At 44.3% G+C, this 21,121-nt stretch overlaps 53 non-coding genes across 53 annotated transcripts; all 53 read left to right on the top strand.

The window, feature by feature from the left end:
• Positions 1-1,156: 1,156 nt before the first annotated feature.
• TRNAF-GAA (transfer RNA phenylalanine (anticodon GAA)) lies at positions 1,157-1,229 on the top strand. Its single transcript has one exon. It is a non-coding gene; the product is annotated as a tRNA-Phe (tRNA).
• Positions 1,230-1,502: 273 nt separating this feature from the next.
• Positions 1,503-1,575, top strand: TRNAF-GAA (transfer RNA phenylalanine (anticodon GAA)). The gene has a single exon. It is a non-coding gene; the product is annotated as a tRNA-Phe (tRNA).
• A 610-nt stretch (positions 1,576-2,185) lies between these two features.
• On the top strand, positions 2,186-2,258 carry TRNAF-GAA (transfer RNA phenylalanine (anticodon GAA)). The gene has a single exon. It is a non-coding gene; the product is annotated as a tRNA-Phe (tRNA).
• Positions 2,259-2,514: 256 nt separating this feature from the next.
• Positions 2,515-2,587, top strand: TRNAF-GAA (transfer RNA phenylalanine (anticodon GAA)). The gene has a single exon. It is a non-coding gene; the product is annotated as a tRNA-Phe (tRNA).
• Positions 2,588-2,859: 272 nt separating this feature from the next.
• On the top strand, positions 2,860-2,932 carry TRNAF-GAA (transfer RNA phenylalanine (anticodon GAA)). Its single transcript has one exon. It is a non-coding gene; the product is annotated as a tRNA-Phe (tRNA).
• A 273-nt stretch (positions 2,933-3,205) lies between these two features.
• Positions 3,206-3,278, top strand: TRNAF-GAA (transfer RNA phenylalanine (anticodon GAA)). Its single transcript has one exon. It is a non-coding gene; the product is annotated as a tRNA-Phe (tRNA).
• Positions 3,279-3,553: 275 nt separating this feature from the next.
• TRNAL-AAG (transfer RNA leucine (anticodon AAG)) lies at positions 3,554-3,624 on the top strand. Its single transcript has one exon. It is a non-coding gene; the product is annotated as a tRNA-Leu (tRNA).
• A 610-nt stretch (positions 3,625-4,234) lies between these two features.
• On the top strand, positions 4,235-4,307 carry TRNAF-GAA (transfer RNA phenylalanine (anticodon GAA)). The gene has a single exon. It is a non-coding gene; the product is annotated as a tRNA-Phe (tRNA).
• Positions 4,308-4,563: 256 nt separating this feature from the next.
• TRNAF-GAA (transfer RNA phenylalanine (anticodon GAA)) lies at positions 4,564-4,636 on the top strand. The gene has a single exon. It is a non-coding gene; the product is annotated as a tRNA-Phe (tRNA).
• Positions 4,637-4,908: 272 nt separating this feature from the next.
• On the top strand, positions 4,909-4,981 carry TRNAF-GAA (transfer RNA phenylalanine (anticodon GAA)). The gene has a single exon. It is a non-coding gene; the product is annotated as a tRNA-Phe (tRNA).
• A 274-nt stretch (positions 4,982-5,255) lies between these two features.
• TRNAF-GAA (transfer RNA phenylalanine (anticodon GAA)) lies at positions 5,256-5,328 on the top strand. Its single transcript has one exon. It is a non-coding gene; the product is annotated as a tRNA-Phe (tRNA).
• A 275-nt stretch (positions 5,329-5,603) lies between these two features.
• On the top strand, positions 5,604-5,676 carry TRNAF-GAA (transfer RNA phenylalanine (anticodon GAA)). The gene has a single exon. It is a non-coding gene; the product is annotated as a tRNA-Phe (tRNA).
• A 276-nt stretch (positions 5,677-5,952) lies between these two features.
• On the top strand, positions 5,953-6,022 carry TRNAF-GAA (transfer RNA phenylalanine (anticodon GAA)). Its single transcript has one exon. It is a non-coding gene; the product is annotated as a tRNA-Phe (tRNA).
• Positions 6,023-6,295: 273 nt separating this feature from the next.
• On the top strand, positions 6,296-6,368 carry TRNAF-GAA (transfer RNA phenylalanine (anticodon GAA)). Its single transcript has one exon. It is a non-coding gene; the product is annotated as a tRNA-Phe (tRNA).
• A 275-nt stretch (positions 6,369-6,643) lies between these two features.
• TRNAF-GAA (transfer RNA phenylalanine (anticodon GAA)) lies at positions 6,644-6,716 on the top strand. Its single transcript has one exon. It is a non-coding gene; the product is annotated as a tRNA-Phe (tRNA).
• A 274-nt stretch (positions 6,717-6,990) lies between these two features.
• TRNAF-GAA (transfer RNA phenylalanine (anticodon GAA)) lies at positions 6,991-7,063 on the top strand. Its single transcript has one exon. It is a non-coding gene; the product is annotated as a tRNA-Phe (tRNA).
• A 275-nt stretch (positions 7,064-7,338) lies between these two features.
• Positions 7,339-7,411, top strand: TRNAF-GAA (transfer RNA phenylalanine (anticodon GAA)). The gene has a single exon. It is a non-coding gene; the product is annotated as a tRNA-Phe (tRNA).
• A 272-nt stretch (positions 7,412-7,683) lies between these two features.
• On the top strand, positions 7,684-7,756 carry TRNAF-GAA (transfer RNA phenylalanine (anticodon GAA)). Its single transcript has one exon. It is a non-coding gene; the product is annotated as a tRNA-Phe (tRNA).
• Positions 7,757-8,033: 277 nt separating this feature from the next.
• On the top strand, positions 8,034-8,106 carry TRNAF-GAA (transfer RNA phenylalanine (anticodon GAA)). The gene has a single exon. It is a non-coding gene; the product is annotated as a tRNA-Phe (tRNA).
• Positions 8,107-8,382: 276 nt separating this feature from the next.
• On the top strand, positions 8,383-8,455 carry TRNAF-GAA (transfer RNA phenylalanine (anticodon GAA)). Its single transcript has one exon. It is a non-coding gene; the product is annotated as a tRNA-Phe (tRNA).
• A 607-nt stretch (positions 8,456-9,062) lies between these two features.
• TRNAF-GAA (transfer RNA phenylalanine (anticodon GAA)) lies at positions 9,063-9,135 on the top strand. The gene has a single exon. It is a non-coding gene; the product is annotated as a tRNA-Phe (tRNA).
• A 269-nt stretch (positions 9,136-9,404) lies between these two features.
• On the top strand, positions 9,405-9,477 carry TRNAF-GAA (transfer RNA phenylalanine (anticodon GAA)). The gene has a single exon. It is a non-coding gene; the product is annotated as a tRNA-Phe (tRNA).
• Positions 9,478-9,749: 272 nt separating this feature from the next.
• Positions 9,750-9,822, top strand: TRNAF-GAA (transfer RNA phenylalanine (anticodon GAA)). Its single transcript has one exon. It is a non-coding gene; the product is annotated as a tRNA-Phe (tRNA).
• Positions 9,823-10,095: 273 nt separating this feature from the next.
• On the top strand, positions 10,096-10,168 carry TRNAF-GAA (transfer RNA phenylalanine (anticodon GAA)). Its single transcript has one exon. It is a non-coding gene; the product is annotated as a tRNA-Phe (tRNA).
• Positions 10,169-10,443: 275 nt separating this feature from the next.
• Positions 10,444-10,516, top strand: TRNAF-GAA (transfer RNA phenylalanine (anticodon GAA)). Its single transcript has one exon. It is a non-coding gene; the product is annotated as a tRNA-Phe (tRNA).
• A 616-nt stretch (positions 10,517-11,132) lies between these two features.
• On the top strand, positions 11,133-11,205 carry TRNAF-GAA (transfer RNA phenylalanine (anticodon GAA)). The gene has a single exon. It is a non-coding gene; the product is annotated as a tRNA-Phe (tRNA).
• Positions 11,206-11,460: 255 nt separating this feature from the next.
• On the top strand, positions 11,461-11,533 carry TRNAF-GAA (transfer RNA phenylalanine (anticodon GAA)). Its single transcript has one exon. It is a non-coding gene; the product is annotated as a tRNA-Phe (tRNA).
• Positions 11,534-11,807: 274 nt separating this feature from the next.
• Positions 11,808-11,880, top strand: TRNAF-GAA (transfer RNA phenylalanine (anticodon GAA)). The gene has a single exon. It is a non-coding gene; the product is annotated as a tRNA-Phe (tRNA).
• Positions 11,881-12,153: 273 nt separating this feature from the next.
• On the top strand, positions 12,154-12,226 carry TRNAF-GAA (transfer RNA phenylalanine (anticodon GAA)). Its single transcript has one exon. It is a non-coding gene; the product is annotated as a tRNA-Phe (tRNA).
• Positions 12,227-12,834: 608 nt separating this feature from the next.
• TRNAF-GAA (transfer RNA phenylalanine (anticodon GAA)) lies at positions 12,835-12,907 on the top strand. Its single transcript has one exon. It is a non-coding gene; the product is annotated as a tRNA-Phe (tRNA).
• Positions 12,908-13,183: 276 nt separating this feature from the next.
• TRNAF-GAA (transfer RNA phenylalanine (anticodon GAA)) lies at positions 13,184-13,256 on the top strand. The gene has a single exon. It is a non-coding gene; the product is annotated as a tRNA-Phe (tRNA).
• A 273-nt stretch (positions 13,257-13,529) lies between these two features.
• Positions 13,530-13,602, top strand: TRNAF-GAA (transfer RNA phenylalanine (anticodon GAA)). The gene has a single exon. It is a non-coding gene; the product is annotated as a tRNA-Phe (tRNA).
• Positions 13,603-13,875: 273 nt separating this feature from the next.
• On the top strand, positions 13,876-13,948 carry TRNAF-GAA (transfer RNA phenylalanine (anticodon GAA)). The gene has a single exon. It is a non-coding gene; the product is annotated as a tRNA-Phe (tRNA).
• Positions 13,949-14,223: 275 nt separating this feature from the next.
• Positions 14,224-14,296, top strand: TRNAF-GAA (transfer RNA phenylalanine (anticodon GAA)). The gene has a single exon. It is a non-coding gene; the product is annotated as a tRNA-Phe (tRNA).
• Positions 14,297-14,571: 275 nt separating this feature from the next.
• Positions 14,572-14,644, top strand: TRNAF-GAA (transfer RNA phenylalanine (anticodon GAA)). The gene has a single exon. It is a non-coding gene; the product is annotated as a tRNA-Phe (tRNA).
• A 273-nt stretch (positions 14,645-14,917) lies between these two features.
• TRNAF-GAA (transfer RNA phenylalanine (anticodon GAA)) lies at positions 14,918-14,990 on the top strand. Its single transcript has one exon. It is a non-coding gene; the product is annotated as a tRNA-Phe (tRNA).
• Positions 14,991-15,266: 276 nt separating this feature from the next.
• TRNAF-GAA (transfer RNA phenylalanine (anticodon GAA)) lies at positions 15,267-15,339 on the top strand. Its single transcript has one exon. It is a non-coding gene; the product is annotated as a tRNA-Phe (tRNA).
• A 274-nt stretch (positions 15,340-15,613) lies between these two features.
• TRNAF-GAA (transfer RNA phenylalanine (anticodon GAA)) lies at positions 15,614-15,686 on the top strand. The gene has a single exon. It is a non-coding gene; the product is annotated as a tRNA-Phe (tRNA).
• Positions 15,687-15,961: 275 nt separating this feature from the next.
• On the top strand, positions 15,962-16,034 carry TRNAF-GAA (transfer RNA phenylalanine (anticodon GAA)). Its single transcript has one exon. It is a non-coding gene; the product is annotated as a tRNA-Phe (tRNA).
• Positions 16,035-16,306: 272 nt separating this feature from the next.
• Positions 16,307-16,379, top strand: TRNAF-GAA (transfer RNA phenylalanine (anticodon GAA)). Its single transcript has one exon. It is a non-coding gene; the product is annotated as a tRNA-Phe (tRNA).
• Positions 16,380-16,655: 276 nt separating this feature from the next.
• Positions 16,656-16,728, top strand: TRNAF-GAA (transfer RNA phenylalanine (anticodon GAA)). The gene has a single exon. It is a non-coding gene; the product is annotated as a tRNA-Phe (tRNA).
• A 277-nt stretch (positions 16,729-17,005) lies between these two features.
• TRNAF-GAA (transfer RNA phenylalanine (anticodon GAA)) lies at positions 17,006-17,078 on the top strand. Its single transcript has one exon. It is a non-coding gene; the product is annotated as a tRNA-Phe (tRNA).
• A 271-nt stretch (positions 17,079-17,349) lies between these two features.
• TRNAF-GAA (transfer RNA phenylalanine (anticodon GAA)) lies at positions 17,350-17,422 on the top strand. Its single transcript has one exon. It is a non-coding gene; the product is annotated as a tRNA-Phe (tRNA).
• Positions 17,423-17,696: 274 nt separating this feature from the next.
• On the top strand, positions 17,697-17,769 carry TRNAF-GAA (transfer RNA phenylalanine (anticodon GAA)). The gene has a single exon. It is a non-coding gene; the product is annotated as a tRNA-Phe (tRNA).
• A 277-nt stretch (positions 17,770-18,046) lies between these two features.
• On the top strand, positions 18,047-18,119 carry TRNAF-GAA (transfer RNA phenylalanine (anticodon GAA)). Its single transcript has one exon. It is a non-coding gene; the product is annotated as a tRNA-Phe (tRNA).
• Positions 18,120-18,394: 275 nt separating this feature from the next.
• TRNAF-GAA (transfer RNA phenylalanine (anticodon GAA)) lies at positions 18,395-18,467 on the top strand. Its single transcript has one exon. It is a non-coding gene; the product is annotated as a tRNA-Phe (tRNA).
• A 276-nt stretch (positions 18,468-18,743) lies between these two features.
• Positions 18,744-18,816, top strand: TRNAF-GAA (transfer RNA phenylalanine (anticodon GAA)). Its single transcript has one exon. It is a non-coding gene; the product is annotated as a tRNA-Phe (tRNA).
• Positions 18,817-19,091: 275 nt separating this feature from the next.
• Positions 19,092-19,164, top strand: TRNAF-GAA (transfer RNA phenylalanine (anticodon GAA)). Its single transcript has one exon. It is a non-coding gene; the product is annotated as a tRNA-Phe (tRNA).
• A 274-nt stretch (positions 19,165-19,438) lies between these two features.
• TRNAF-GAA (transfer RNA phenylalanine (anticodon GAA)) lies at positions 19,439-19,512 on the top strand. The gene has a single exon. It is a non-coding gene; the product is annotated as a tRNA-Phe (tRNA).
• A 273-nt stretch (positions 19,513-19,785) lies between these two features.
• On the top strand, positions 19,786-19,858 carry TRNAF-GAA (transfer RNA phenylalanine (anticodon GAA)). The gene has a single exon. It is a non-coding gene; the product is annotated as a tRNA-Phe (tRNA).
• A 277-nt stretch (positions 19,859-20,135) lies between these two features.
• On the top strand, positions 20,136-20,208 carry TRNAF-GAA (transfer RNA phenylalanine (anticodon GAA)). Its single transcript has one exon. It is a non-coding gene; the product is annotated as a tRNA-Phe (tRNA).
• A 276-nt stretch (positions 20,209-20,484) lies between these two features.
• On the top strand, positions 20,485-20,557 carry TRNAF-GAA (transfer RNA phenylalanine (anticodon GAA)). Its single transcript has one exon. It is a non-coding gene; the product is annotated as a tRNA-Phe (tRNA).
• Positions 20,558-20,831: 274 nt separating this feature from the next.
• TRNAF-GAA (transfer RNA phenylalanine (anticodon GAA)) lies at positions 20,832-20,904 on the top strand. The gene has a single exon. It is a non-coding gene; the product is annotated as a tRNA-Phe (tRNA).
• Positions 20,905-21,121: the final 217 nt, after the last annotated feature.

The raw sequence follows: 21,121 nt of genomic DNA, 5'->3' as shown, positions 1-21,121 counted from the left end.
CTGGCACTTCAATGACAAGGCAACTAATTTAATAACTTTGACAAACGCCATTGAATAGTGGAGCATGAGGCCCTTCTCCAGCAGTGGTGATGCAAGGTCCTGTGTATTTCTTATCAGCACAGTGCATAGATGCTTTATGAACTGCAATGTGCATCATTGGTAAAAGCTATTAACCATTGAGACACTTGTAATCATCTCTTTAAAATTCGTACGTCAATAACATGGCAACTAAACCAATGCTGCAGGAGGAGGCCGTAATAGCTCAGTTGGGAGGACATTAGACTGAAGATCTGAAGGTCCCGGGTTTCGGCATGGTGTACATTTTTGCTGACTTCACCAAATGGTACTCGCCAATGTGGATAACTTTGACAAACCCTAATGACAAGTGCATCATGAGGAGGCCTTTATCCAGCAGTGGAGTGACAAAAAGCTCCCTATGTATTTCTTATCACCACATAGTGCACAAATGCGTTATGAACCGCAATTGAGCATAATTGGTAACGGCAAATAACCATGCGAGCCTCTTTTTACGCTCTCTATTCTAACTGGCACTTAAATAGCATGGCAACTATTTGAATAACTTGGGTCAACCTCAATAACTAGTGTCGCATGAAGCCGTTATCCAGCAGTGGAGTAATACAACGGTTTTGTATATTCATTTCTTATCACAAAATAGTACACAAATGCATTATAAACTGCAATTGAGCATTATTGTTAACGGCAAATAACTTTGATCAAGACAAACAACTAGTGCAGCATGAGACCCTTATCCAGCAGTGGAGTGACAATAAGCTCCTGTATTTATACACGTAGGAACAACAGTTCCACACTGCCCACCAGGGATGATTTGTCTCTCTGTCGTGCATAGCCACGCCCTTGATTTGTAGAGCGCTGCGGGCGGGCTCGGCACCACGTGACACGCCGCCCCACGCAGCTTGCGCCGCGTGACACGGATCGCACGAATGCGCTGTCCAACCAAGTTCCTACCTGCCCACTCCGAAGGAACGTGTTTTCTTATCACCACATCGTGCACAGATGCTTTATGAATTGCAATGTGCATCATTGGTCAATAGATTACCCATTGAGCCACTTTTGAAAACCTCTATCAAACTGGGACGTCAATAACATGGCAACTAAACCAATGCTGCAGGAGGAAGCCGAAATAGCTCAGTTGGGAGAGCGTTAGACTGAAGATCTAATGGTCCCTGGTTCAATCATGGGTTTCGGCATGGTACATATTTTTGCTCAGTTCACCAAGGACTACCCATTGTGGTTATCTTTGACAAACCCCAATGACCAGTGCAGCATGAGGAGGCCTTTATCCAGCAGTGGAGTGACAAAAAGCTCCCGTATGTATTTCTTATCACCACATTGTGCACAAATGCATTTTGAATTGCAATGTGCATGATTGGTCAATAGATTACACATTGAGCCACTTTTGATAACCTCTATCAAACTGGGACGTCAATAACATGGCAACTAAACCAATGATGCAGGAGGAAGCCGAAATAGCTCAGTTGGGAGCGTGTTAGCCTGAAGATCTAAAGGTCCCTGGTTCAATCCCGGGTTTCGGCATGGTACATATTTTTGCTCAGTTCACCAAGTGGTACTACCCATTGTGGTTATCTTTGACAAACCCCAATAACCAGGGCAGCATGAGGAGGCCTTTATCCAGCAGTGGAGTGACATAAAGCTCCTGCATTCATTTCTTATCACCACATCGTTCACAGATGCTTTATGAATTGCAATGTGCATCATTGGTCAATAGATTACCCATTGAGCCACTTTTGATAACCTCTATCAAACTGAGACGTCAATAACATGGCAACTAAACCAATGCTTCAGGAGGAAGCTGAAAAAGCACAGTTGGGAGAGCATTAGACTATAGATTTAAAGCTCCCTATGTCAATCCCGGGTTTCGGCATGCTCAGTTCACCAAGTGGTACTACCCATTGTGGTTATCTTTGACAAACCCAATGACCAGGGCAGCATGAGGAGGCCTTTATCCAGCAGTGGAGTGACAAAAAGCTCCTTCATTCATTTCTTATCACCACATCGTTCACAGATGGTTTATGAATTGCAATGTGGTTAATTGGTCAATAGATTACCCATTGAGCCACTTTTGATAACCTCTATCAAACTGGGACGTCAATAACATGGCAACTTAAAGTGGCTGCTGAAGGATGCCGAAATAGCTCAGTTGGGAGAGCGTTAGACTGAAGATCTAAAGGTCCCTGGTTCAATCCCGGGTTTCGGCATGGTACATATTTTTGCTCAGTTCACCAAGTGGTACTACCCATTGTGGTTATCTTTGACAAACCCCAATGACCAGGGCAGCATGAGGAGGCCTTTATCCAGCAGTGGAGTGACTAAAAGCTCCCGTATGTGCACAAATGCATTATGAATTGCCATGTGAATCATTGGTCAATAGATTACCCCTTGCGCCACTTTTGATAACCTCTATCAAACTGGGACGTCAATAACATGGCAACTAAACCTATGCTGCAGGCGGAAGCCGAAATAGCTCAGTTGGGAGAGCGTTAGACTGAAGATCTAAAGGTCCCTGGTTCAATCCCGGGTTTCGGCATGGTACATATTTTTGCTCGGTTCACCAAGTATTACCCATTGTGGGTATCTTTGACAAACCCCAATGACCAGGGCAGCATGAGGAGGCCTTTATCCAGCAGTGGAGTGACAAAAAGCTCCCGTATGTATTTCTTATCACCACATCGTTCACAGATGCTTTATGAATTGCAATGTGCATCTTGGTCAATAGATTACCCATTGAGCCACTTTTGATAACCTCTATCAAACTGGGACGTCAATAACATGGCAACTAAACCAATGCTGCAGGAGGAAGCCGAAATAGCTCAGTTGGGAGAGCGTTAGACTGAAGATCTAAAGGTCCCTGGTTCAATCCCGGGTTTCGGCATGGTACATATTTTTGCTCAGTTCACCAAGGACTACCCATTGTGGTTATCTTTGACAAACCCCAATGACCAGTGCAGCATGAGGAGGCCTTTATCCAGCAGTGGAGTGACAAAAAGCTCCCGTATGTATTTCTTATCACCACATTGTGCACAAATGCATTTTGAATTGCAATGTGCATGATTGGTCAATAGATTACACATTGAGCCACTTTTGATAACCTCTATCAAACTGGGACGTCAATAACATGGCAACTAAACCAATGATGCAGGAGGAAGCCGAAATAGCTCAGTTGGGAGCGTGTTAGCCTGAAGATCTAAAGGTCCCTGGTTCAATCCCGGGTTTCGGCATGGGACGACTTTTGCTCAGTTCACTAAGTGGTACTACCCATTGTGGTTATCTTTGACAAACCCCAATGACCAGAGCAGCATGAGGAGGCCTTTATCCAGCAGTGGAGTGACAACAAGCTCCTGCATTCATTTCTTATCACCACATCGTTCACAGATGCTTTATGAATTGCAATGTGCATCATTGGTCAATAGATTATCCATTGAGCCACTTTTGATAACCTCTATCAAACTGGGACGTCAATAACATGGCAACTAAACCAATGTTGCAGGAGGAAGCCGAAATAGCTCAGTTGGGAGAGCGTAAGTTAAGATCTAAAGGTCCCTGGTTCAATCCCGGGTTTCGGCATGGTACATATTTTTGCTCAGTTCACCAAGTGGTACTACCCATTGTGGTTATCTTTGACAAACCCCAATAACCAGGGCAGCATGAGGAGGCCTTTATCCAGCAGTGGAGTGACATAAAGCTCCTGCATTCATTTCTTATCACCACATCGTTCACAGATGCTTTATGAATTGCAATGTGCATCATTGGTCAATAGATTACCCATTGAGCCACTTTTGATAACCTCTATCAAACTGAGACGTCAATAACATGGCAACTAAACCAATGCTTCAGGAGGAAGCTGAAAAAGCACAGTTGGGAGAGCATTAGACTATAGATTTAAAGCTCCCTATGTCAATCCCGGGTTTCGGCATGCTCAGTTCACCAAGTGGTACTACCCATTGTGGTTATCTTTGACAAACCCAATGACCAGGGCAGCATGAGGAGGCCTTTATCCAGCAGTGGAGTGACAAAAAGCTCCTTCATTCATTTCTTATCACCACATCGTTCACAGATGGTTTATGAATTGCAATGTGGTTAATTGGTCAATAGATTACCCATTGAGCCACTTTTGATAACCTCTATCAAACTGGGACGTCAATAACATGGCAACTAAACGTGGCTGCTGAAGGATGCCGAAATAGCTCAGTTGGGAGAGCGTTAGACTGAAGATCTAAAGGTCCCTGGTTCAATCCCGGGTTTCGGCATGGTACATATTTTTGCTCAGTTCACCAAGTGGTACTACCCATTGTGGTTATCTTTGACAAACCCCAATGACCAGGGCAGCATGAGGAGGCCTTTATCCAGCAGTGGAGTGACTAAAAGCTCCCGTATGTGCACAAATGCATTATGAATTGCCATGTGAATCATTGGTCAATAGATTACCCCTTGCGCCACTTTTGATAACCTCTATCAAACTGGGACGTCAATAACATGGCAACTAAACCTATGCTGCAGGCGGAAGCCGAAATAGCTCAGTTGGGAGAGCGTTAGACTGAAGATCTAAAGGTCCCTGGTTCAATCCCGGGTTTCGGCATGGTACATATTTTTGCTCGGTTCACCAAGTATTACCCATTGTGGGTATCTTTGACAAACCCCAATGACCAGGGCAGCATGAGGAGGCCTTTATCCAGCAGTGGAGTGACAAAAAGCTCCCGTATGTATTTCTTATCACCACATCGTTCACAGATGCTTTATGAATTGCAATGTGCATCTTGGTCAATAGATTACCCATTGAGCCACTTTTGATAACCTCTATCAAACTGGGACGTCAATAACATGGCAACTAAACCAATGCTGCAGGAGGAAGCCGAAATAGCTCAGTTGGGAGAGCGTTAGACTGAAGATCTAAAGGTCCCTGGTTCAATCCCGGGTTTCGGCATGGTACATATTTTTGCTCAGTTCACCAAGGACTACCCATTGTGGTTATCTTTGACAAACCCCAATGACCAGTGCAGCATGAGGAGGCCTTTATCCAGCAGTGGAGTGACAAAAAGCTCCCGTATGTATTTCTTATCACCACATTGTGCACAAATGCATTTTGAATTGCAATGTGCATGATTGGTCAATAGATTTACACATTGAGCCACTTTTGATAACCTCTATCAAACTGGGACGTCAATAACATGGCAACTAAACCAATGATGCAGGAGGAAGCCGAAATAGCTCAGTTGGGAGCGTGTTAGCCTGAAGATCTAAAGGTCCCTGGTTCAATCCCGGGTTTCGGCATGGGACGACTTTTGCTCAGTTCACTAAGTGGTACTACCCATTGTGGTTATCTTTGACAAACCCCAATGACCAGAGCAGCATGAGGAGGCCTTTATCCAGCAGTGGAGTGACAAAAAGCTCCTGCATTCATTTCTTATCACCACATCGTTCACAGATGCTTTATGAATTGCAATGTGCATCATTGGTCAATAGATTATCCATTGAGCCACTTTTGATAACCTCTATCAAACTGGGACGTCAATAACATGGCAACTAAACCAATGTTGCAGGAGGAAGCCGAAATAGCTCAGTTGGGAGAGCGTTAGACTGAAGATCTAAAGGTCCCTGGTTCAATCCCGGGTTTCGGCATGGTACATATTTTTGCTCAGTTCACCAAGTGGTACTACCCATTGTGGTTATCTTTGACAAACCCCAATAACCAGGGCAGCATGAGGAGGCCTTTATCCAGCAGTGGAGTGACATAAAGCTCCTGCATTCATTTCTTATCACCACATCGTTCACAGATGCTTTATGAATTGCAATGTGCATCATTGGTCAATAGATTACCCATTGAGCCACTTTTGATAACCTCTATCAAACTGAGACGTCAATAACATGGCAACTAAACCAATGCTTCAGGAGGAAGCTGAAAAGCTCAGTTGGGAGAGCGTTAGACTGAAGATCTAAAGGTCCCTGGTTCAATCCCGGGTTTGCATGGTACATTTGCTCAGTTCACCAAGTGGTACTACCCATTGTGGTTATCTTTGACAAACCCCAATGACCAGGGCAGCATGAGGAGGCCTTTATCCAGCAGTGGAGTGACAAAAAGCTCCTGCATTCATTTCTTATCACCACATCGTTCACAGATGCTTTATGAATTGCAATGTGCTTAATTGGTCAATAGATTACCCATTGAGCCACTTTTGATAACCTCTATCAAACTGGGACGTCAATAACATGGCAACTAAACCAATGCTGCAGGAGGAATGCCGAAATAGCTCAGTTGGGAGAGCGTTAGACTGAAGATCTAAAGGTCCCTGGTTCAATCCCGGGTTTCGGCATGGTACATATTTTTGCTCAGTTCACCAAGTGGTACTACCCATTGTGGTTATCTTTGACAAACCCCAATGACCAGGGCAGCATGAGGAGGCCTTTATCCAGCAGTGGAGTGACAAAAAGCTCCCGTATGTATTTCTTATCACCACATTGTGCACAATGCATTATGAATTGCAATGTGAATCATTGGTCAATAGATTACCCATTGAGCCACTTTTGATAACCTCTATCAAACTGGGACGTCAATAACATGGCAACTAAACCAATGCTGCAGGAGGAAGCCGAAATAGCTCAGTTGGGAGAGCGTTAGACTGAAGATCTAAAGGTCCCTGGTTCAATCCCGGGTTTCGGCATGGTGCATATTTTTGCTCAGTTCACCAAGGTACTACCCATTGTGGTTATCTTTGACAAACCCCAATGACCAGGGCAGCATGAGGAGGCCTTTATCCAGCAGTGGAGTGACAAAAAGCTCCCGTATGTATTTCTTATCACCACATCGTTCACAGATGCTTTATGAATTGCAATGTGCATCATTGGTCAATAGATTACCCATTGAGCCACTTTTGATAACCTCTATCAAACTGGGACGTCAATAACATGGCAACTAAACCAATGCTGCAGGAGGAAGCCGAAATAGCTCAGTTGGGAGAGCGTTAGACTGAAGATCTAAAGGTCCCTGGTTCAATCCCGGGTTTCGGCATGGTGCATATTTTTGCTCAGTTCACCAAGTGGTACTACCCATTGTGGTTATCTTTGACAAACCCCAATGACCAGGGCAGCATGAGGAGGCCTTTATCCAGCAGTGGAGTGACAAAATCTCCCGTATGTATTTCTTATCACCACATCGTGCACAGATGCATTATGAATTGCAATGTGCATCATTGGTCAATAGATTACCCATTGAGCCACTTTTGATAACCTCTATCAAACTGGGACGTCAATAACATGGCAACTAAACCAATGCTGCAGGAGGAAGCCGAAATAGCTCAGTTGGGAGAGCGTTAGACTGAAGATCTAAAGGTCCCTGGTTCAATCCCGGGTTTTGGCATGGTACGACTTTTGCTCATTTCACCAAGTGGTACTACCCATTGTGGTTATCTTTGACAAACCCCAATGACCAGGGCAGCATGAGGAGGCCTTTATCCAGCAGTGGAGTGACAAAAAGCTCCGTATTATTTCTTATCACCACATCGTTCACAGATGCTTTATGAATTGCAATGTGCATCTTGGTCAATAGATTACCCATTGAGCCACTTTTGATAACCTCTATCAAACTGGGACGTCAATAACATGGCAACTAAACCACTGCTGCAGGAGGAAGCCGAAATAGCTCAGTTGGGAGAGCGTTAGACTGAAGATCTAAAGGTCCCTGGTTCAATCCCGGGTTTCGGCATGGTACTTTTTTTGCTCAGTTCACCAAGTAGGTACTACCCACTGTGGGTTATCTTTGACAACCCCCAATTACCAGTGCAGCATGAGGAGGCCTTTGTCAGGCAGTGGACTGACAAAAAGCTCCCGTATGTATTTCTTATCACCACATTGTGCACAAATGCATTATGAATTGCAATGTGCATCATTGGTCAATAGATTACCCATTGAGCCACTTTTGATAACCTCTATCAAACTGGGACGTCAATAACATGGCAACTAAACCAATGTTGCAGGAGGAAGCCGAAATAGCTCAGTTGGGAGAGTGTTAGACTGAAGATCTAAAGGTCCCTGGTTCAATCCCGGGTTTTGGCATGGTACGACTTTTGCTCATTTCACCAAGTGGTACTACCCATTGTGGTTATCTTTGACAAACCCCAATGACCAGGGCAGCATGAGGAGGCCTTTATCCAGCAGTGGAGTGACAAAAAGCTCCCGTATGTATTTCTTATCACCACATCGTTCACAGATGCATTTATGAATTGCAATGTGCATCATTGGTCAATAGATTACCCATTGAGCCACTTTTGATAACCTCTATCAAACTGGGACGTCAATAACATGGCAACTAAACCAATGTTGCAGGAGGAAGCCGAAATAGCTCAGTTGGGAGAGCGTTAGACTGAAGATCTAAAGGTCCCTGGTTCAATCCCGGGTTTCGGCATGGTACATATTTTTGCTCAGTTCACCAAGTACTACCCATTGTGGTTATCTTTGACAAACCCCAATAACCAGGGCAGCATGAGGAGGCCTTTATCCAGCAGTGGAGTGACATAAAGCTCCTGCATTCATTTCTTATCACCACATCGTTCACAGATGCTTTATGAATTGCAATGTGCATCATTGGTCAATAGATTACCCATTGAGCCACTTTTGATAACCTCTATCAAACTGAGACGTCAATAACATGGCAACTAAACCAATGCTTCAGGAGGAAGCTGAAAAAGCACAGTTGGGAGAGCATTAGACTATAGATTTAAAGCTCCCTATGTCAATCCCGGGTTTCGGCATGCTCAGTTCACCAAGTGGTACTACCCATTGTGGTTATCTTTGACAAACCCAATGACCAGGGCAGCATGAGGAGGCCTTTATCCAGCAGTGGAGTGACAAAAAGCTCCTTCATTCATTTCTTATCACCACATCGTTCACAGATGGTTTATGAATTGCAATGTGGTTAATTGGTCAATAGATTACCCATTGAGCCACTTTTGATAACCTCTATCAAACTGGGACGTCAATAACATGGCAACTAAACGTGGCTGCTGAAGGATGCCGAAATAGCTCAGTTGGGAGAGCGTTAGACTGAAGATCTAAAGGTCCCTGGTTCAATCCCGGGTTTCGGCATGGTACATATTTTTGCTCAGTTCACCAAGTGGTACTACCCATTGTGGTTATCTTTGACAAACCCCAATGACCAGGGCAGCATGAGGAGGCCTTTATCCAGCAGTGGAGTGACTAAAAGCTCCCGTATGCTTATCACACATCGTTCACAATGCATTATGAATTGCAATGTGAATCATTGGTCAATAGATTACCCATTGCGCCACTTTTGATAACCTCTATCAAACTGGGACGTCAATAACATGGCAACTAAACCTATGCTGCAGGCGGAAGCCGAAATAGCTCAGTTGGGAGAGCGTTAGACTGAAGATCTAAAGGTCCCTGGTTCAATCCCGGGTTTCGGCATGGTACATATTTTTGCTCGGTTCACCAAGTATTACCCATTGTGGGTATTTTTGACAAACCCCAATGACCAGGGCAGCATGAGGAGGCCTTTATCCAGCAGTGGAGTGACAAAAAGCTCCCGTATGTATTTCTTATCACCACATCGTTCACAGATGCTTTATGAATTGCAATGTGCATCTTGGTCAATAGATTACCCATTAAGCAACTTTTGATAACCTCTATCAAACTGGGACGTCAATAACATGGCAACTAAACCACTGCTGCAGGAGTAAGCCGAAATAGCTCAGTTGGGAGAGCGTTAGACTGAAGATCTAAAGGTCCCTGGTTCAATCCCGGGTTTCGGCATGGTGCATATTTTTGCTCAGTTCACCAAGTACTACCCATTGTGGTTATCTTTGACAAACCCCAATGACCAGGGCAGCATGAGGAGGCCTTTATCCAGCAGTGGAGTGACAAAAAGCTCCCGTATGTATTTCTTATCACCACATTGTGCACAAATGCATTATGAATTGCAATGTGCATCATTGGTCAATAGATTACCCATTGAGCCACTTTTGATAACCTCTATCAAACTGGGACGTCAATAACATGGCAACTAAACCAATGATGCAGGAGGAAGCCGAAATAGCTCAGTTGGGAGAGCGTTAGACTGAAGATCTAAAGGTCCCTGGTTCAATCCCGGGTTTTGGCATGGTACGACTTTTGCTCATTTCACCAAGTGGTACTACCCATTGTGGTTATCTTTGACAAACCCCAATGACCAGGGCAGCATGAGGAGGCCTTTATCCAGCAGTGGAGTGACAAAAAGCTCCTGCATTCATTTCTTATCACCACATCGTTCACAGATGCTTTATGAATTGCAATGTGCATCATTGGTCAATAGATTACCCATTGAGCCACTTTTGATAACCTCTATCAAACTGGGACGTCAATAACATGGCAACTAAACCAATGTTGCAGGAGGAAGCCGAAATAGCTCAGTTGGGAGAGCGTTAGACTGAAGATCTAAAGGTCCCTGGTTCAATCCCGGGTTTCGGCATGGTACATATTTTTGCTCAGTTCACCAAGTGGTACTACCCATTGTGGTTATCTTTGACAAACCCCAATGACCAGGGCAGCATGAGGAGGCCTTTATCCAGCAGTGGAGTGACATAAAGCTCCTGCATTCATTTCTTATCACCACATCGTTCACAGATGCTTTATGAATTGCAATGTGCATCTTGGTCAATAGATTACCCATTGAGCCACTTTTGATAACCTCTATCAAACTGGGACGTCAATAACATGGCAACTAAACCAATGCTTCAGGAGGAAGCCTGAAATAGCTCAGTTGGGAGAGCAGTTAGACTGAAGATCTAAAGGCTCCCTATGTTCAATCCCGGGTTTCGGCATGCTCAGTTCACCAAGTGGTACTACCCATTGTGGTTATCTTTGACAAACCCAATGACCAGGGCAGCATGAGGAGGCCTTTATCCAGCAGTGGAGTGACAAAAAGCTCCTTCATTCATTTCTTATCACCACATCGTTCACAGATGGTTTATGAATTGCAATGTGGATAATTGGTCAATAGATTACCCATTGAGCCACTTTTGATAACCTCTATCAAACTGGGACGTCAATAACATGGCAACTAAACCAGTGGCTGCAGGAAGGATGCCGAAATAGCTCAGTTGGGAGAGCGTTAGACTGAAGATCTAAAGGTCCCTGGTTCAATCCCGGGTTTCGGCATGGTACATATTTTGCTCAGTTCACCAAGTGGTACTACCCATTGTGGTTATCTTTGACAAACCCCAATGACCAGGGCAGCATGAGGAGGCCTTTATCCAGCAGTGGAGTGACTAAAAGCTCCCGTATGTGCACAAATGCATTATGAATTGCCATGTGAATCATTGGTCAATAGATTACCCCTTGCGCCACTTTTGATAACCTCTATCAAACTGGGACGTCAATAACATGGCAACTAAACCTATGCTGCAGGCGGAAGCCGAAATAGCTCAGTTGGGAGAGCGTTAGACTGAAGATCTAAAGGTCCCTGGTTCAATCCCGGGTTTCGGCATGGTACATATTTTTGCTCAGGTTCACCAAGTATTACCCATTGTGGGTATCTTTGACAAACCCCAATGACCAGGGCAGCATGAGGAGGCCTTTATCCAGCAGTGGAGTGACAAAAAGCTCCCGTATGTATTTCTTATCATCACATCGTTCACAGATGCTTTATGAATTGCAATGTGCATCATTGGTCAATAGATTACCCATTGAGCCACTTTTGATAACCTCTATCAAACTGGGACGTCAATAACATGGCAACTAAACCAATGCTGCAGGAGGAAGCCGAAATAGCTCAGTTGGGAGAGCGTTAGACTGAAGATCTAAAGGTCCCTGGTTCAATCCCGGGTTTCGGCATGGTACATATTTTTGCTCAGTTCACCAAGGACTACCCATTGTGGTTATCTTTGACAAACCCCAATGACCAGGGCAGCATGAGGAGGCCTTTATCCAGCAGTGGAGTGACAAAAAGCTCCCGTATGTATTTCTTATCACCACATTGTGCACAAATGCATTATGAATTGCAATGTGCATCATTGGTCAATAGATTACCCATTGAGCCACTTTTGATAACCTCTATCAAACTGGGACGTCAATAACATGGCAACTAAACCAATGTTGCAGGAGGAAGCCGAAATAGCTCAGTTGGGAGAGCGTTAGACTGAAGATCTAAAGGTCCCTGGTTCAATCCCGGGTTTCGGCATGGTACATATTTTTGCTCAGTTCACCAAGGACTACCCATTGTGGTTATCTTTGACAAACCCCAATAACCAGGGCAGCATGAGGAGGCCTTTATCCAGCAGTGGAGTGACATAAAGCTCCTGCATTCATTTCTTATCACCACATCGTTCACAGATGCTTTATGAATTGCAATGTGCATCATTGGTCAATAGATTACCCATTGAGCCACTTTTGATAACCTCTATCAAACTGAGACGTCAATAACATGGCAACTAAACCAATACTTCAGGAGGAAGCTGAAAAAGCACAGTTGGGAGAGCATTAGACTAAAGATTTAAAGCTCCCTATGTCAATCCCGGGTTTCGGCATGCTCAGTTCACCAAGTGGTACTACCCATTGTGGTTATCTTTGACAAACCCAATGACCAGGGCAGCATGAGGAGGCCTTTATCCAGCAGTGGAGTGACAAAAAGCTCCTGCATTCATTTCTTATCACCACATCGTTCACAGATGCTTTATGAATTGCAATGTGCATCATTGGTCAATAGATTACCCATTGAGCCACTTTTGATAACCTCTATCAAACTGGGACGTCAATAACATGGCAACTAAACCAATGCTGCAGGAGGAAGCCGAAATAGCTCAGTTGGGAGAGCGTTAGACTGAAGATCTAAAGGTCCCTGGTTCAATCCCGGGTTTCGGCATGGTACATATTTTTGCTCAGTTCACCAAGTGGTACTACCCATTGTGGTTATCTTTGACAAACCCCAATGACCAGGGCAGCATGAGGAGGCCTTTATCCAGCAGTGGAGTGACAAAAAGCTCCCGTATGTATTTCTTATCACCACATTGTGCACAAATGCATTATGAATTGCAATGTGAATCATTGGTCAATAGATTACCCATTGAGCCACTTTTGATAACCTCTATCAAACTGGGACGTCAATAACATGGCAACTAAACCAATGCTGCAGGAGGAAGCCGAAATAGCTCAGTTGGGAGAGCGTTAGACTGAAGATCTAAAGGTCCCTGGTTCAATCCCGGGTTTCGGCATGGTACATATTTTTGCTCAGTTCACCAAGGTACTACCCATTGTGGTTATCTTTGACAAACCCCAATAACCAGGGCAGCATGAGGAGGCCTTTATCCAGCAGTGGAGTGACATAAAGCTCCCGTATGTATTTCTTATCACCACATCGTTCACAGATGCTTTATGAATTGCAATGTGCATCTTGGTCAATAGATTACCCATTGAGCCACTTTTGATAACCTCTATCAAACTGGGACGTCAATAACATGGCAACTAAACCAATGCTGCAGGAGGAAGCCGAAATAGCTCAGTTGGGAGAGCGTTAGACTGAAGATCTAAAGGTCCCTGGTTCAATCCCGGGTTTCGGCATGGTACATATTTTTGCTCAGTTCACCAAGGACTACCCATTGTGTTTATCTTTGACAAACCCCAATGACCAGTGCAGCATGAGGAGGCCTTTATCCAGCAGTGGAGTGACAAAAAGCTCCCGTATGTATTTCTTATCACCACATTGTGCACAAATGCATTATGAATTGCAATGTGCATCATTGGTCAATAGATTACCCATTGAGCCACTTTTGATAACCTCTATCAAACTGGGACGTCAATAACATGGCAACTAAACCAATGTTGCAGGAGGAAGCCGAAATAGCTCAGTTGGGAGAGCGTTAGACTGAAGATCTAAAGGTCCCTGGTTCAATCCCGGGTTTTGGCATGGTACGACTTTTGCTCATTTCACCAAGTGGTACTACCCATTGTGGTTATCTTTGACAAACCCCAATGACCAGGGCAGCATGAGGAGGCCTTTATCCAGCAGTGGAGTGACAAAAAGCTCCTGCATTCATTTCTTATCACCACATCGTTCACAGATGCTTTATGAATTGCAATGTGCATCATTGGTCAATAGATTACCCATTGAGCCACTTTTGATAACCTCTATCAAACTGGGACGTCAATAACATGGCAACTAAACCAATGTTGCAGGAGGAAGCCGAAATAGCTCAGTTGGGAGAGCGTTAGACTGAAGATCTAAAGGTCCCTGGTTCAATCCCGGGTTTCGGCATGGTACTTTTTTTGCTCAGTTCACCAAGTGGTACTACCCATTGTGGTTATCTTTGACAAACCCCAATGACCAGGGCAGCATGAGGAGGCCTTTATCCAGCAGTGGAGTGACAAAAAGCTCCCGTATGTATTTCTTATCACCACATTGTGCACAAATGCATTATGAATTGCAATGTGCATCATTGGTCAATAGATTACCCATTGAGCCACTTTTGATAACCTCTATCAAACTGGGACGTCAATAACATGGCAACTAAACCAATGTTGCAGGAGGAAGCCGAAATAGCTCAGTTGGGAGAGCGTTAGACTGAAGATCTAAAGGTCCCTGGTTCAATCCCGGGTTTTGGCATGGTGCATATTTTTGCTCAGTTCACCAAGTACTACCCATTGTGGTTATCTTTGACAAACCCCAATGACCAGGGCAGCATGAGGAGGCCTTTATCCAGCAGTGGAGTGACAAAAAGCTCCCGTATGTATTTCTTATCACCACATTGTGCACAAATGCATTATGAATTGCAATGTGAATCATTGGTCAATAGATTACCCATTGAGCCACTTTTGATAACCTCTATCAAACTGGGACGTCAATAACATGGCAACTAAACCAATGTTGCAGGAGTAAGCCGAAATAGCTCAGTTGGGAGAGCGTTAGACTGAAGATCTAAAGGTCCCTGGTTCAATCCCGGGTTTGGGCATGGTACTTTTTTTGCTCAGTTCACCAAGTAGGTACTACCCATTGTGGTTATCTTTGACAAACCCCAATGACCAGGGCAGCATGAGGAGGCCTTTATCCAGCAGTGGAGTGACAAAAAGCTCCCGTATGTATTTCTTATCACCACATTGTGCACAAATGCATTATGAATTGCAATGTGCATCATTGGTCAATAGATTACCCATTGAGCCACTTTTGATAACCTCTATCAAACTGGGACGTCAATAACATGGCAACTAAACCACTGCTGCAGGAGTAAGCCGAAATAGCTCAGTTGGGAGAGCGTTAGACTGAAGATCTAAAGGTCCCTGGTTCAATCCCGGGTTTCGGCATGGTACATATTTTTGCTCAGTTCACCAAGGACTACCCATTGTGGTTATCTTTGACAAACCCCAATGACCAGGGCAGCATGAGGAGGCCTTTATCCAGCAGTGGAGTGACAAAAAGCTCCCGTATGTATTTCTTATCACCACATTGTGCACAAATGCATTTATGAATTGCAATGTGCATCATTGGTCAATAGATTACCCATTGAGCCACTTTTGATAACCTCTATCAAACTGGGACGTCAATAACATGGCAACTAAACCAATGTTGCAGGAGGAAGCCGAAATAGCTCAGTTGGGAGAGTGTTAGACTGAAGATCTAAAGGTCCCTGGTTCAATCCCGGGTTTTGGCATGGTACGACTTTTGCTCATTTCACCAAGTGGTACTACCCATTGTGGTTATCTTTTACAAACCCCAATGACCAGGGCAGCATGAGGAGGCCTTTATCCAGCAGTGGAGTGACAAAAAGCTCCTGCATGTATTTCTTATCACCACATCGTTCACAGATGCATTATGAATTGCAATGTGCATCATTGGTCAATAGATTACCCATTGAGCCACTTTTGATAACCTCTATCAAACTGGGACGTCAATAACATGGCAACTAAACCAATGCTGCAGGAGGAAGCCGAAATAGCTCAGTTGGGAGAGCGTTAGACTGAAGATCTAAAGGTCCCTGGTTCAATCCCGGGTTTCGGCATGGTACATATTTTTGCTCAGTTCACCAAGTACTACCCATTGTGGTTATCTTTGACAAACCCCAATGACCAGGGCAGCATGAGGAGGCCTTTATCCAGCAGTGGAGTGACATAAAGCTCCTGCATTCATTTCTTATCACCACATCGTTCACAGATGCTTTATGAATTGCAATGTGCATCTTGGTCAATAGATTACCCATTGAGCCACTTTTGATAACCTCTATCAAACTGGGACGTCAATAACATGGCAACTAAACCAATGTTGCAGGAGGAAGCCGAAATAGCTCAGTTGGGAGAGCGTTAGACTGAAGATCTAAAGGTCCCTGGTTCCAACCCGGCGTTTGGCATGGTACGACTTTTGCTCATTTCATCCAAGTGGTACTACCCATTGTGGTTATCTTTGACAAACCCCAATGACCAGGGCAGCATGAGGAGGCCTTTCTCCAGCAGTGGAGTGACAAAAAGCTCCCGTATGTATTTCTTATCACCACATTGTGCACAAATGCATTATGAATTGCAATGTGAATCATTGGTCAATAGATTACCCATTGAGCCACTTTTGATAACCTCTATCAAACTGGGACGTCAATAACATGGCAACTAAACCAATGTTGCAGGAGGAAGCCGAAATAGCTCAGTTGGGAGAGCGTTAGACTGAAGATCTAAAGGTCCCTGGTTCAATCCCGGGTTTCGGCATGGTACTTTTTTTGCTCAGTTCACCAAGTAGGTACTACCCATTGTGGCTTATCTTTTACAAACCCCAATGACCAGGGCAGCATGAGGAGGCCTTTATCCAGCAGTGGAGTGACATAAAGCTCCCGTATGTATTTCTTATCACCACATTGTGCACAAATGCATTATGAATTGCAATGTGCATCATTGGTCAATAGATTACCCATTGAGCCACTTTTGATAACCTCTATCAAACTGGGACGTCAATAACATGGCAACTAAACCAATGTTGCAGGAGGAAGCCGAAATAGCTCAGTTGGGAGAGCGTTAGACTGAAGATCTAAAGGTCCCTGGTTCAATCCCGGGTTTCGGCATGGTACATATTTTTGCTCAGTTCACCAAGTACTACCCATTGTGGTTATCTTTGACAAACCCCAATGACCAGGGCAGCATGAGGAGGCCTTTATCCAGCAGTGGAGTGACAAAAAGCTCCGTATGTATTTCTTATCACCACATCGTGCACAGATGCTTATGAATTGCAATGTGCATCATTGGTCAATAGATTACCCATTGAGCCACTTTTGATAACCTCTATCAAACTGGGACGTCAATAACATGGCAACTAAACCAATGTTGCAGGAGGAAGCCGAAATAGCTCAGTTGGGAGAGCGTTAGACTGAAGATCTAAAGGTCCCTGGTTCAATCCCGGGTTTTGGCATGGTACGACTTTTGCTCATTTCACCAAGTGGTACTACCCATTGTGGTTATCTTTGACAAACCCCAATGACCAGGGCAGCATGAGGAGGCCTTTATCCAGCAGTGGAGTGACAAAAGCTCCCGTATGTATTTCTTATCACCACATTGTGCACAAATGCATTATGAATTGCAATGTGCATCATTGGTCAATAGATTACCCATTGAGCCACTTTTGATAACCTCTATCAAACTGGGACGTCAATAACATGGCAACTAAACCAATGTTGCAGGAGGAAGCCGAAATAGCTCAGTTGGGAGAGCGTTAGACTGAAGATCTAAAGGTCCCTGGTTCAATCCCGGGTTTGGGCATGGTACTTTTTTTGCTCAGTTCACCAAGTAGGTACTACCCACTGTGGGTTATCTTTGACAACCCCCAATTACCAGTGCAGCATGAGGAGGCCTTTATCCAGCAGTGGAGTGACAATAAAGCTCCTGCATTCATTTCTTATCACCACATCGTTCACAGATGCTTTATGAATTGCAATGTGCATCTTGGTCAATAGATTACCCATTGAGCCACTTTTGATAACCTCTATCAAACTGGGACGTCAATAACATGGCAACTAAACCAATGTTGCAGGAGGAAGCCGAAATAGCTCAGTTGGGAGAGTGTTAGACTGAAGATCTAAAGGTCCCTGGTTCAATCCCGGGTTTTGGCATGGTACGACTTTTGCTCATTTCACCAAGTGGTACTACCCATTGTGGTTATCTTTGACAAACCCCAATGACCAGGGCAGCATGAGGAGGCCTTTATCCAGCAGTGGAGTGACAAAAAGCTCCCGTATGTATTTCTTATCACCACATTGTGCACAAATGCATTATGAATTGCAATGTGCATCATTGGTCAATAGATTACCCATTGAGCCACTTTTGATAACCTCTATCAAACTGGGACGTCAATAACATGGCAACTAAACCAATGTTGCAGGAGGAAGCCGAAATAGCTCAGTTGGGAGAGCGTTAGACTGAAGATCTAAAGGTCCCTGGTTCAATCCCGGGTTTCGGCATGGTACATATTTTTGCTCAGTTCACCAAGTGGTACTACCCATTGTGGTTATCTTTGACAAACCCCAATGACCAGGGCAGCATGAGGAGGCCTTTCTCCAGCAGTGGAGTGACAAAAAGCTCCCGTATGTATTTCTTATCACCACATTGTGCACAGATGCATTATGAATTGCAATGTGAATCATTGGTCAATAGATTACCCATTGAGCCACTTTTGATAACCTCTATCAAACTGGGACGTCAATAACATGGCAACTAAACCAATGTTGCAGGAGGAAGCCGAAATAGCTCAGTTGGGAGAGCGTTAGACTGAAGATCTAAAGGTCCCTGGTTCAATCCCGGGTTTGGGCATGGTACGATTTTTGCTCAGTTCACCAAGTGGTACTACCCATTGTGGTTATCTTTGACAAACCCCAATGACCAGGGCAGCATGAGGAGGCCTTTATCCAGCAGTGGAGTGACAAAAAGCTCCCGTATGTATTTCTTATCACCACATTGTGCACAAATGCATTATGAATTGCAATGTGCATCATTGGTCAATAGATTACCCATTGAGCCACTTTTGATAACCTCTATCAAACTGGGACGTCAATAACATGGCAACTAAACCAATGTTGCAGGAGGAAGCCGAAATAGCTCAGTTGGGAGAGCGTTAGACTGAAGATCTAAAGGTCCCTGGTTCCAACCCGGCGTTTGGCATGGTACCACTTTTGCTCAATTCACCAAGTGGACTACCCATTGTGGTTATCTTTGACAAACCCCAATGACCAGGGCAGCATGAGGAGGCCTTTATCCAGCAGTGGAGTGACAAAAAGCTCCCGTATGTATTTCTTATCACCACATTGTGCACAAATGCATTATGAATTGCAATGTGAATCATTGGTCAATAGATTACCCATTGAGCCACTTTTGATAACCTCTATCAAACTGGGACGTCAATAACATGGCAACTAAACCAATGTTGCAGGAGGAAGCCGAAATAGCTCAGTTGGGAGAGCGTTAGACTGAAGATCTAAAGGTCCCTGGTTCAATCCCGGCGTTTGGGCATGGTACATATTTTTGCTCAGTTCACCAAGTACTACCCATTGTGGTTATCTTTTACAAACCCCAATGACCAGGGCAGCATGAGGAGGCCTTTATCCAGCAGTGGAGTGACAAAAAGCTCCCGTATGTATTTCTTATCACCACATTGTGCACAAATGCATTATGAATTGCAATGTGCATCATTGGTCAATAGATTACCCATTGAGCCACTTTTGATAACCTCTATCAAACTGGGACGTCAATAACATGGCAACTAAACCAATGCTGCAGGAGGAAGCCGAAATAGCTCAGTTGGGAGAGCGTTAGACTGAAGATCTAAAGGTCCCTGGTTCAATCCCGGGTTTTGGCATGGTACATATTTTTGCTCAGTTCACCAAGTGGTTACTACCCATTGTGGTTATCTTTGACAAACCCCAATGACCAGGGCAGCATGAGGAGGCCTTTCTCCAGCAGTGGAGTGACAAAAAGCTCCCGTATGTATTTCTTATCACCACATTGTGCACAAATGCATTATGAATTGCAATGTGAATCATTGGTCAATAGATTACCCATTGAGCCACTTTTGATAACCTCTATCAAACTGGGACGTCAATAACATGGCAACTAAACCAATGTTGCAGGAGGAAGCCGAAATAGCTCAGTTGGGAGAGCGTTAGACTGAAGATCTAAAGGTCCCTGGTTCAATCCCGGGTTTCGGCATGGTACATATTTTTGCTCAGTTCACCAAGTGGTACTACCCATTGTGGTTATCTTTGACAAACCCCAATGACCAGGGCAGCATGAGGAGGCCTTTATCCAGCAGTGGAGTGACAAAAAGCTCCTGCATTCATTTCTTATCACCACATCGTTCACAGATGCTTTATGAATTGCAATGTGCATCATTGGTCAATAGATTACCCATTGAGCCACTTTTGATAACCTCTATCAAACTGGGACGTCAATAACATGGCAACTAAACCAATGTTGCAGGAGGAAGCCGAAATAGCTCAGTTGGGAGAGCGTTAGACTGAAGATCTAAAGGTCCCTGGTTCAATCCCGGGTTTCGGCATGGTACATATTTTGCTCAGTTCACCAAGGGTACTACCCATTGTGGTTATCTTTGACAAACCCCAATGACCAGGGCAGCATGAGGAGGCCTTTATCCAGCAGTGGAGTGACAAAAAGCTCCTGTATGTATTTCTTATCACCACATCGTTCACAGATGCATTATGAATTGCAATGTGCATCATTGGTCAATAGATTACCCATTGAGCCACTTTTGATAACCTCTATCAAACTGGGACGTCAATAACATGGCAACTAAACCAATGCTGCAAGAGGAAGCCGAAATAGCTCAGTTGGGAGAGCGTTAGACTGAAGATCTAAAGGTCCCTGGTTCAATCCCGGGTTTCGGCATGGTACATATTTTTGCTCAGTTCACCAAGTGGTACTACCCATTGTGGTTATCTTTGACAAACCCCAATGACCAGGGCAGCATGAGGAGGCCTTTATCCAGCAGTGGAGTGACTAAAAGCTCCCGTATGTGCACAAATGCATTATGAATTGCAATGTGAATCATTGGTCAATTGATTACCCATTGCGCCACTTTTGATAACCTCTATCAAACTGGGAG

Source organism: Lethenteron reissneri, chromosome 7, assembly GCF_015708825.2.
Source record: "Lethenteron reissneri isolate LAM-NWPU_2019-01 chromosome 7, ASM1570882v1, whole genome shotgun sequence".
NCBI classification, from domain to species: Eukaryota; Metazoa; Chordata; class Hyperoartia; order Petromyzontiformes; family Petromyzontidae; genus Lethenteron; species Lethenteron reissneri.
This window is presented reverse-complemented; position numbering and strand designations above follow the sequence as displayed.